Source organism: Meles meles, chromosome 18 (genome assembly GCF_922984935.1).
Source record: "Meles meles chromosome 18, mMelMel3.1 paternal haplotype, whole genome shotgun sequence".
NCBI lineage: Eukaryota > Metazoa > Chordata > Mammalia > Carnivora > Mustelidae > Meles > Meles meles.
In genome coordinates this window covers 23,641,100-23,653,695 of record NC_060083.1, presented here as the reverse complement: position 1 = coordinate 23,653,695, position 12,596 = coordinate 23,641,100, and the positions used below count along the sequence as shown (strand labels likewise).

General features: G+C 45.5%; 1 long non-coding RNA gene across 1 annotated transcript; it reads right to left on the bottom strand.

Annotated features, from left to right (window-relative positions):
• Positions 1-468: 468 nt before the first annotated feature.
• On the bottom strand, positions 469-9,846 carry LOC123928785. Its single transcript, XR_006815810.1, has 3 exons — positions 9,750-9,846; positions 7,705-7,727; positions 469-1,058 (listed from the first exon to the last, which is right to left on the bottom strand). It is a non-coding gene; the product is annotated as an uncharacterized LOC123928785 (long non-coding RNA).
• Positions 9,847-12,596: the final 2,750 nt, after the last annotated feature.

Here is a 12,596-nt window from a genome sequence, read left to right as displayed (position 1 = left end):
AGACTGTTGCAAAAATTCAACAGCATACAATGTAAAAAAGCAAATAGGGTCGTGTGTGCATCCTAACAGACATTTTCCTTCACATACGAAGGAAAAGGCTGATGTTCTATGCACAAAACAGCCCTTGGTATATGTGTGCAACATACAGGAGGGGAAAATGCTCCACGACATTTTATTCTATTCATCGCTGCAGATTCATGCTATGGGAGAAGAGAGTTTTCATCTATAATAATTATTTTGTGAAAAAAAAATAGATGTTGGAGTCGTTACTGATGGAAACCTGGCCATATGGTTAGCAAAGAAGAGCGTTATTCTAAGAATAACAGGTCGCACTGGCATGCCAAGCCACGCACTGCTTCACTCCCAGCGAGTAAGCGAACAATAGGTGCCCTGACCTTGACTCAGGGATGAAGGAAGGAGAGGCGATTGCAAATACGCAATGCGACCAAGGAGTGCATGCCTTTTCAGCATGTTGCAAAAAGAAACGAGATTCCAAGAAGTGCATGCCTTTTCAGCATGTTGCAAGAAGAAACGAGACTCTGCTTCTCTAAGCAGAGGCATGTCGTCTGCTACGGAAAGGCTCTCCCACACATTTTTTTAAATAAAGAAAGTGATTTATAGTATTTCTTCGTGACACTCATGCTGCCTGGAGAAATATTTCTCTAATTTCAAGGGGATTATCTCCGCTCTGTGTTCACATTCTTGCATGGCCTGAACCTGGCCCGTCGAGGCTGAGATAGCAACAAGTCTAGAAAGTTGAGAATGGGAGTAAGCTTGCAGGATTTAAGATGTAAACAACTTACATTCATTATTTATTGCTGCATAAATAGGTACCCCAAGACTCTGCGGTTTACAACAATAGGCATGCTGTCTCAGTTTTTGCGGGGCAAGAATCTGGGTGCAGCTTAGTTGGGTGACTCTGGTTCAGGGTTCCTCACAAAATTGTGGTCAAGCTCTCGGTGAGAGCTGCAGTCCTCTCGGAGCTTGATTGGAGAAGGATCCATTTCCACGCTCACTCATGTGGCTTTCGCCAGGCGTCGATCATTCCTGGCTGTGGGCTGGAGATAGGAGTTCATTGCCATGTGGACCTCCCCAAGGGCATCCCCCAACTGGATACCCTCAGTAAGTGCTCAGAGAGAGGGCAACACAGAAGCCATAGTCTTTTTGTAACCTAGTCTCAGCAGCGACATCCCAAAGCTTCCACCATATTCGCTTTGTTAGAAATGAGGCAAAGAGTCCTGCTCACACACAGGGAGAAGTGACCACACACAGGTATGGCTTTACCTAGACCAGGGATGCCCCTAGATTCACCAGGTCTTGGTCAGTGAGGCCCTCTACTCCTCCATCTGGCATGGCCTGAATTCTCAGTGCTCTGTGATCCAGAAGGCACACCTTGACCCACCACGTTAGTCATTGAAGACAGGTGCAAGGTCTAAATCAAATCCTAGTTTGGAGTCCAATGTCCGTGGGTACACCTCTGTTGGAGATGCTTCCCCCTGCCTCCTTCAGTTGGCACGGCTGTGTGGTGGGACAGGTCTAAGCCTACTGCTCTTTTTTCCTGTGGCAAGGACAAAGCTTATCTTTAGATAGCATGCCTTCTTAGCCAGGATACATTGAGATACTAATTATCCCAATCCCTTAAATGGAGTTGGTCTGCCCTGACCTGAGAGGTCAGTGGAGCGAGTGCAACCTGAGAGAACGCTTCATCTTTATCCTTGGAAGTTGACTCTAAACATGTGTAATGTTTGGTTAGGCCAGTCAACCCCAATAAGAGTGGCCTGAATGGAGGCAATGGGTGTCATATTGATCTGCTCCACCAGGGATTAGAGACGACTGTTTGTTCTTCAATCTCCATTTTCCTTTGTACTGAGGAACAAAATCCCTGATTATTAGCTGGGCACATGACTGCCTGGAATAAAAACAACAATGATCAGGCTTCTTGCAGGGAGGTGTGGTCATGTGACCAGGTTCTGGCCAATGACAGAGAAGCAGTAGTTGGTATGAACAATGTTAAGTAGTTGGTATGAGCTATGAGCTATTTCCAAGCAACAGCCTTAAAGGAAAGCAAAGCTCTGCTTTGCCCTCTTTCCTCTGTGTTGGCTATAATATGGATCCAACGACCAGAAGTCTAGGAGCTATGTTGAGATAACCTTGGTAGGGACGCCTAAGTGGCTCAGTCAGTTAAGCATCTGCCTTTGGCTCAGGTCGTGATCCCAGGATCCTGAGATCAAGTCCCACATCAGGCTTCTTGCTCAGCGGGGAGCCTGCTTCTCCCTCTGCCTGCTGCTCCCCTGCTTGTGCACATGCTCTCTCTCTGACAAATAAATAAATAAAATCTGAAAAAAGAGAGAGAGAGAGAGCTAACCTTGGGAATAGAAGCCATGCAGGATAAAGCAATATTAAGAAGGATACCATGGCATAGCTTACCAATCATGGGACGAGTATCTCTGGACTTCTTAAATATAAGAGAGAAATAAATTTGCATATTTAAGTCATTTCCAGTTTTTTCTGATACTCCTAATTGATTCTAGTCCAAACTAATGATGTGGCTTTGTTCAAGTCCAGACCCTAAATGTATACAATTCCAATCTCATCTTGCCATGACCTGAGCTCCCCCACTACTTACGATATTTTTCTAGCAGGCAGGTACTATCTGTACTATCTGTAACTATCTGCAAAGAGGTCAAGCAAACATTGTCAGGTTCCCACAGGCAACTCTGCAATCTGCACGTAAGGGTCGTTTTCTGCTGGACTGTAGGACAGACAGGGGCTGGTCCTTGGAGTTCTTTTCATTTTTATTATTTTTTAAAGATTTTATTTATTTATTTGACACAGAGAGAGAGCTAGAGCACAAGGAAGGACAGAGGGAGAAACAGACCCCCGCTCAGCAGGGAGCCCAATGTGGGGCTCAGTCCCAGGACCCTGGGATCATGACCCAAGCCAAAGGCAGGCACTCAACCAAACAAGCTACCCAGGTGCCCCTCTTGGGGTTCTCTCTTTTTTATTTCTTTAAAGATTTTATTTATTTATTTGAGAGAGAGAGTGAGAGAGAGTATGAGAGGGGAGAGGGTCAGAGGGAGAAGCAGACTCCCCATTGAGCAGGGAGCCTGATGTGGGACTTGATCCCGGGACTCTGGGATCATGACCTGAGCTGAAGGCAGACGCTTAACCAACTGAGCCACCCAGGCACCCCTTGGAGTTCTCCTTAGATAGGAGGACCAACAGGTGCCTGTGGGGTTCGGAACTGAGCTCTCCTGCCATCTGTCCTGGATGTTGCCCAAGCCCAGGTTCCAGATGTGTAGGTCAAGCCCTTGTTTAACTCAGCTACACAGAGCCAGCAGGTACCTTTAAGAACAAGTGGGACTTGCTGGGGATGAGGAAGTACAAACAAAAGACAAGTGAAGCTGTCTTCTGGAAGAAGGCAGGGACTGGGCACAAACAAAAACTCCGTATCAAGCACCAACGTGGACAGTGTTTGCGTTGTGTGTGTAATGTCAGCCAGAGGGCCCCGGGAAACAAAGGCCAAGTCTGTTTTCCTTTCATGGCCTCTGCTCCTCGGTGTCAATTACTTGCTCTAATGAAACCCACACCCAGGCTGATGCCAGGGTTATGCCCAGCTCCCACTCCTTTTCACCACTTGCCAAGGAAATAACTTGACTCCGGGCACACATCGGGCCGGGGGACATTTCTGGGGTATTTTGTGCTGATGATAGAACCCAGAGTATCTACCAGTTTCTTGGGCCCATCACATTCCTAGTGTAAAATGCAAGTCCTGTTTTAAAGAAAGGGCAGGAATTCACCTTGGGCCATCGGAGGATTTCAGCCAATTATAACCGGCTATGAGAATTCTGGCCTGTGCCTATTCTTTAATGCTTCTGAACTACACTCAACTTTAGCTTGATAAACTCACTCCAATATCTTCAGACCGTTCTCTGTTTGTTGACCCTGGCCCAAGAACACCTCTAGTTCAAAATCTGTTACCCAGTGCCTATTATTTTTTAAATATATTTTCGGAAACAAGGCAGAGAGACACTCACTGGCCCAGAAGTAGTCAGCGGGATGAAAGAGGTGTGGGTCCTCAAGTCAGGCAGAACTGTAGTGAAACCAGGACCCTCACGCTGGAGTCCAAAAGTATTATCTGTAGTTGTGGAATAAGAGATAAAGGAGTCTGTGCATCACTTAGAGTTACAAAGGTTACTAGCGGAGGAAGTAAACATATGGATAAAGCCTTAATGCGAAGCAGTGGGGGAGGTGAAAGGGAAATGTTAGCACACCAGATCCTTATCTTACAGATACATCAAAAGATGGTATTTTTTTCAACAGATATTTATGATGTCCTAAAGCATTGAGGATATAGACATAAAACAAACCGAACAAAGTCACTACTCTCATTCTGCTAATAAGTCTATTGGTTAAGGATAGAGATATTAAGGTGACTACCAGAAACAAGAGTAAAAGTCTAAAAAGAGTTGCCTTGGAGGGCACCCGAGTGGCTCAGGTCATGATCCTGGGGTCCTGGGATCAAGCCCCATGACAGGCGCCCCACTCAGTGGGGAGTCTGCTTCTCCCTCTCTCTCTGCCCCTCACTACTTTGTTCTCTCTCTCCCTCATTCATTCACTCTCTCTCAAGTAAATAAGTAAATAAATAAAATATTTAAAAAAACAAGAGTTGCCTTGGGGAGCAGATTTAGGAGAGGGGGGTTTGGGAGAAATGGGACAAGGGATTGATTTTCCTGCAAGTTCTGCCATACTATGTATATATTGTTATGTTAAGTCACTATGAAAATATTTTATTACCTATTAGCCATATATCCTTGAATATACTACTCCATTCTTTTGTCTGGAAATTGCGGATAATAATGATCTCCTCAAAGGCTATTTGTTACAAGATTATCTGCCTAAAGTGGACATGAAAATGGCAGTCCCCTCCCCAAGTCTCCCATGTAATATTTTGCAGTTCAAGACTTTCAGGCCGAGAAGTGACATAACGTTCCTGGGTTCTGTCCATCTGACCCAAAGATGCTCATCTCAAATTTCTCCGAGCTCTAGGGGAACAGGATGTACTTGGTGAGAACCTGCATCTTGAAAGAACACTGACCAAATATTAACATAATTTCCATCTGGATGATACTGTGCAAGTTGCTGATATGGTCTGCATGGCTCACTTATGGATGGCTCAGGTGATTTGCCATCCTCACTGTATTATTGCCTCAGAAGCTTTCACAATTGGCTACTTAGTCCTTGATGTACTGAAAGCCTCACCATGCAAGGGAGAGAAAATTGTCAACCTAAGAGAGAGAGGGAAAGAGAGATATCACCGTCTGGGATCAGGCTGTAAGTAGCAGAAAAACACTAAAAATGTCAATACAGAGCCAGGAGGATCGCTGACATCCAAGCTGACTAGGCAGGGGAAATGTACAAATGTGATCCTTTGTGTGTTTACCCAGACACACACACACACACAGGGTGGCCTGCTTGCAGGTTCTGCGATCTGTCAGTTTGCGGGGGGGAGGGCAGTGAGGGGAGGTTTTAAGGGTAGAGCACAGGCAGTGATATGCTGGTAACTATCTAACAACGCGTCCTGGTTGGGGGAGCCCTGAGTTGCAGCGGTTGCCAATTTCAATGGTGTACATACTCCCGGCCTGGCTGATTTCAAGCTGCCGCGTTGCAGTAACTGAATGCAGAGTGGAAGAAATGCGCTGCATCAGCTCCTCCCCGCGGGTACCAGTCCGTCCCACCACGTCGCTGGCTGCAGGTTTCCAGCACTGTTCTCTTTCAGAAGAAGCTCGGCTCCTTACACTCACCTGCTTCTGCAGTTGTTGCATCTTGATTTAATCTGGATTCCAGAATCCATCTCTGCCTCCCAAAAGCATTCATCGTTCATTCAACCCTGATTGCTTACTTACTCTCTTGTAAAGTTCATGGCCCGTCACAGCTTGTAGGAATTCTGGGACTGGAGTATTTCCCCCCACCACAAATCTACACAATGGTTGGCAAGACCATTTGTTTATTCAGAAAGCAGCCAACAGGATACCACAGGCCGGTCAGTGAACCACCCTGCCCCTCAAGATCTGGCAGGCTCCCACAGGCCAAGGAAAGCTCCAGGCAGGCAAGAGGGAGTTCCCTCACTTCTGGTGCCTCCACAGTTACAGTTCTTTGGAAACTAAGTGGCTGCCCTGTCGTTTGACACATGTATGAACCTCTTCCTCTCACAGGAAACTCTCCCTCATTAGTCTCCAGGGCGGCCTCCCTTTCAAATGGCCCCCGGCCCCTTTCCTCTCCAAATCCTGTATCCTAAAGTCGAAGGAGCTATATCCAGACCCTAGGGGGCCTGACATTTATGTACTTGGGGGACAACCTTTAAAGAAAAGAACCCAACCTTATAAATATAAAGCTACTAGGGTCAGGCCTTTAGAATGAGCCTGTGCAAAGGAGGGTCTCCAGCAGAAGCTTCATTTGCTTCCAGTAAATATGGCTCTGTAGCTAGACTATGCTCCAAAGAAAACTGGACGTTTGCCTGGTGACGGTGAGCGACAGGATGTCCTGTGTGTATGTGCGTGTGTGTGTGTGTTTCCCTTGTGGGGGAGGAGGAAGCTTCAAACCCTGTGCTGCTTGAAAACGCTGCCTTTGAGCCTAATGCTGGAAGACATTATCCAACGTCTAAGGAAGCCATTTTATGCCGCACCACTCTTGCTGAATCACTCCACTGCTCCCCCCCAGTGCTTGGCACAGACTACAACAGTACGCCTGTAACAGGCTGAGACCTTCCCCAGTGGTCCAGGGAAACACCCTCTCTAACCCCTAGCAGGCGAACTTCAAAATCACTGCAGATGAGAAAGGACCTCTAGTGGTCAGTCTCAGAGGTCATATCCCTGCTACCTTCTCCCTCTCTCTCTGAAAGGTGTTCTGGTCAACCCTTTGTTGTCCGTTCCAAGAGGCAGAAAATAAAATAGAGAACAGATCAGAAGAATTGGGGGTTTGGGTATAAGGAGGATGTGGAGGACAGGATGACATCTTATGGCATTGAGATGACGGAGTGGATATTTTTTGCTGTACTAGCGGACAAAATCTACTCATCCCCTAGGGAGACCCAGGTCCACTGTTGTGCCAGGGAGCAAAGGGATAAAGAGGCAGAAATGAGACCTCAGTCGAAAGTAACAGACGTTCTGCATTTTGAAGGTGGAGCATAATACTGTGAAAGCATGGGTTTTAATCTCGTTTTTAAAATCATGCCTCCTGGGGCACCTGGGTGGCTCAGTGGCTAAGCGTCTGCTTTCTGGTCAGATCATGATCCCAGAGTCCTGGGATGGAGCCCCGTGTCTGGCTCCTTGCTCAGCGGGGAGCCTGCTTCTCCCCCTCCCACTCCCCCTGTTTGGGTTCCCTCTCTTGTCATCTCTCTTTCTCTGTCAAATAAATAAAATCTTAAAAAAAAAAATCATGACTCCTTTGAGAAACTCATTAAAAGGCAGACACCATCTCCTCAGGAAAATCACTGCGTGCACTTGCACACACAAGACATACATCCGCACGCACATTTTTTGCCTGAAATTCAGGAATTTCACCAAGACTTTGAGGCACATCCATAATGGTTCAAGAAGCCAAGGTTGAACTCTGAAGTAAGGCATTTGGATGAGAATTCAGTGGGACAGCCAGGAATCCTGAATGGGTTCTAACCCCTGTGTCACTCTGGACACATCTCCTTACCTCTCTGAACCCCATTTCCTCATCTGTGAAAAAAAGGAAGGGTAGACAAATGTAAGATTTCCAGATAAAAGACAGGATACTTATTTAAATCCGAATTTCAAATAAATACAGGTTTGTTATTTTTTTTAGTACAACTATACCCAAATATTGGCTTTGTCATGAATTAACAGACAGTGGTTGCACAGGACAAATGGAGACTAAAAACATATTCATTGTTTACATGGATTTAAAATTTAACAGGGTGTTCTGTATTTTTATTTGCTAAATCTGGCTACCCTAGACGGGTGGCCCTTGAGGTCTTGATTTAAGATCTAAGATTGTCAGTGGTGAAGGAATCCTAGTGGAGACTGGGACGTTACAGGATCATTAATCACTGTTTAAGCTAGGAACTCTGAAGTCCCATGACTTCAGACTTACCCCATGACTGAGGGTAAGGAGTTTATTTATTTTTTAATTTTTATTTATTTTTTTAATTTTTACTTATTTTTGATTTTATTTAAATTTTTTAAAAAGATTTTATTTATTTATTTGACAAAGAGAAAGAAATCACAAGTAGGCAAAGAAGCAGGCAGAGAAAGAGTGGGAAGCAGGCTCCCCACTGAGCAGAGAGCCTGATGTGAGGCTCGATCCCAGGACCCCGAGATCATGACCTGAGCTGAAGGCAGAGGCTTAACCCACTGAGCCACCCAGGTGCCCCTATTTTTTTAATTTTTAAAAGATTATTACTTTTTTTTTTAAAGTAATCTCTACACCCAACGTGGGGCTTGAACCCAGGACCCCAAGATCAAGAGTCATGTGTTCTGTCTAAGCCAGCCAGGTGACCCTTAGTTTAAGCAGTTGAGTAGGACACTGGTGGATCCTGGATGGAAGTCACCACACTGGGTCCTTTGCATTGCTTAAAGGACCACTCTATTGTTGCTAGGCTATGACTGCCAAGATTTCTAGCTTTTCTGTCACTTTCAAACCTTCAGTGCAAGGAGCCTGGGTGGCTCAGTGGGTTAAGCCTCTGCCTTCGGCTCAGGTCGTGATCTCAGGGTCCTGGGATCAAGCCCCGCATTGGGCTCTCTGCTCAGCAGGGAGCCTGCTTCCCCCCCCTCTCTCTGCCTGCCTCTCTGCCTACTTGTGATCTCTGTCAAATAAATAAATAAAATCTTAAAAAAAACAAAACAAAAAACCTTTCAGTGCATTCCCAGCGACCAGCTAGACGATCCTCCTGGCTTGTAACCCTCCACCCATTTGCCGAGCTGCTGCCTCTGTCACAGAAAGCTTGGTGACAGCAGATGTGAGGGCTGTGGCTCAAAGACCTTAGGGAATGGCCCTGCTTAAAAATGGCGTAAAACCTGTGCCTCTCAGGCCTTTCCTACATGTTGGTTGCTTGGTTCCCTCTCCTGTCCTTCATTCCCAAGGTACCGTGAAGCCCGTGTACCTACAGAGTCTGTCTCCCACAGATGGCCCTGTGCACACATTCTCTTCCAGGGGAGCACCCAACTTGCACCCCCAATTTATCTTCAAGTGGGTATCCTCCCATCTCTTTCTCCCTTCCTTTCTTTCTCTTCCTTCCCTTTCTCCCTCCCCTCCTTTTACTAATGTTTCTTGAGTGCCTGCCATGTAGTAGGCGATACTCTGGGCAGGGTCCCCTTAGCTGAGGCCCTTCCACCTCCATCACTCTCACCAACCCTTGGTACACAGACTGTGGCTCTCGGAATGAGAAGCCGGAACACTGTGTCAATCACCTGGTAGGCTATTAAAGATGAAAATCCCGAGTCTCAACAGAACTGATGAAGGAAAGGTGCCTGAAGACTCAACAAGTTGGTCTTCCTGTCTTCTTTCCTTCCTTCCTTCCTTCCTTTTAAAAACTTTGTCCGTTTATTTGATAGACAGAGAGAACCCAAGCAGGGGGAGGGGCAGAGAGAGAGGAAGAAGCAGACTCCCTGCTGAGCAGGGAGCCCAACATGGGGCTCAATCCCAGGGTCCGGGGTCATGACCTGAGCCGAAGGCAGAGCGAGCCACCCAGGCGCCCCTCCCCAGGTGTTTCCTATGCTCACTGAAATCAGCAGGCTGCCAGTTCTTCTCTGCCCAGAAGTGCACGGGGCCTGATGTGGAGCGGATTGGCTTCCATTCCCAGGAATTTCCAGATTCTGGGCTGCGTCTCTCCTCTCCCTCTGGGCCTGAGCTATTTGTGGAAGGTGTCAAGTCCTAGACTCTGTTAATACTCCAACCAGGCAAACTACTTAGGCTTAATGGTTAACTACTAGGCTTCACTCTTTATGGCAAAATTGTTTCCCCTTTCTGTCAGTTATAGCAAAGCAGAATGTTCTAGGAATGACTTTTATGACCTTGGACAAATCTCATCACTTCTCTGACTCTCCAGAAGGGGCGCCATGATATCATTTTAGAAAAATCTGAACTCCCTCTCCAGCCCTGAGGGCACTCTACCTGGCTCCTCGCCATTTTTAACCTTGCCTTCTAGAACATCGGGCTCTTCAAGACGAAGACCTTTGTTTTGCATATCTTCGTATCTGTTGGAATACCCACTTAATGTTGTAGAATTGAGGGAGCACCATTCATCTTGTAGATGTCATAGATTTGTATAGTTAGTAAAGCAATTTTCCACCGATATCAGGAGAGTGAATGGAGAAGTCCAGTCTTTTATTTGTTCATGATAAAGACACCATATTGGCTTGGACGGCACTGGCCCTAGCAATGTTTCGAGTACTCAGCTCATAGGGGATAAATATCTATTAAATACATTCCCTCAACATTTTACTTACGAAAATGTCAAATATACAGAAAAGTTGAGTAACTGTTTAACCCTACCTAGATTCTAGACTCAGTAGGTATGAATATTAGCTATTATTTGCTTGTGTGTGTGCGTGCGCACGCATGTGTGTTTGTTTTGGCTGAATTGTTTGAAAGTTAATTGCAATCCTCATGACACTTAACCCACAAATATTTCACCAGGTATCTCCCAAGAATTAGGACATTCTCCTACATAATTGCAAGTCCATTATCACACCTGAGAATAATTAACCATTATTTCCTAATATCATTTAGAAATAGAATTTGGTGTTGGTGCCCTGCCCAAATGGACTTGGTCTGCCTAGAAGTCACCTGCCAAGAGTTCCCATATAGCAAACAGGTGACTTCCTGAGTGTCTCTCCCTGAACCTTTATGGCAGGATCCAAAGAGTGTACTCGGCCCTCATAGGATGGGCTGGAGATGTTGGGGAGTTAGTACCCCAAGAGTGTTCCTTAACCAACGATGGAAAGAAGTTAGTGGATATACACCCAAGCTTCCTTCCCCTCATGAGTTGATTCTCAGGTATGCTCTACAGAGCGTGTCAAAGGGCCTACTAGTGACAGTTGCCCCCAGCACTAACCTGTTCACTAACACAGCCTTTATTGGTTGTCCTTCCTTCTTGGAAGGACTTTTATTGGTTGTCTTTCCTTCCCTACCTCGCTTCCTTACTGTACTTCCTGAGATCACCTTTAAATAAACTACTACTTGCAGCCGAAGCAGCTGTCTTAAGAGTCTGCCCCAGAGGGACCCAGAACCAAGACATCATCAATTCATTAGCTAAATTCACTTCCAAATGATGATGGTAAAACACACTGCTCTTAGATCCACAGAGTAGCAAGCTCCAAACCTTTCAGATGGTGCTTGCAAATCAGTCACAGAAACCACTCTCGGTTATGATTCTTCTGGAACAATGTGATATACTGAGGCTGGGTCCTGCTCAGCCCATCTTAGTAATAATGAAAGCTCCTGCTAATTAAGAGCCTACCGCTTGGCTGCTTCACATGCTTCATTTCACCTACTCCTCACAGTGCCTTTGAAGGGAGGGCACTAGGATTATTCCCATTGCATTGACAAAGAACTTGAGGCTCAAGGAAGTTCAACAACTTGTGGAAGTCCCAGATATCTGGTATGTTTCACGATCGTGTTAAAATGTGCAGAAAACCATAAATCTTCTTTTATCCATTTCTTGTATAAATGAGAACGATAGTGCTAGCAAGGAACCACTGTATATCTCAGAGTAATGACACCATAAATATACATATTCTCTAACCAGTAAAAAAGTTCCCTTCAAACTGCTGATTCTTGAGAGTGTAACATAAGGATTCCCCAAACACAGGAGGGTCTCAAAGGGATAAAACTTCTCCCTGCCCTATAGGAGCTCATTAGTCTTCACAAACTTTCTTTCCTTCTGTCTTGAGATCTCCTTGGTTCACCTTTTACTTCTCCTGCACTAGATCCAAAATCAGCTGTTTCTTCAAGGAGTCCTGGTTCATCGTCATGAGGAATGATATTAAAGCCCAGATTCTAAGTACTGCGAGTGTTCTTTTCTACCGGACTGGCAATGTTTCTAGTCATTGCAGATTGTACACCTAGAAAAAAATGCATGTTTAAAAATCATTTTCAATTGTTTACCATTACAATGTTTTACTTTGTTCTTTGATTTTCTGACAAGGTCTTTTTTTTTTTTTCTCTTATACTGAAACTCTTGATTTTTTTTTTAAGATTTATTTATTTATTTGAGAGAGAGAGAGAAAGAGAGAATGCACAAACCAGGGGAAGAGGTAGAGGGAGAAGAAGAAGCAGATTCCCCTTCCTGCTGAGCAGGAAGCCCGAAGTGGGCCTCCATCCCAAGACTCTGGGATCACCACCTGACCCAAAGGCAGACACTTAACTGAGCCACCCAGGCGCTCCTGAAATTCTTGATTCTTTTTTTTTTTTTTTAAGATTTTATTTATTTATTTGACAGACAGAGATCACAAGTAGGCAGAGAGGCAGGCAGAGAGAGAGGAAGGGAAGCAGGCTCCCCACTGAGCAGAGAGCCCAATGCAGGGCTTGATTCCAGGACCCTGGGATCATGATCTGAGCTGAAGGCA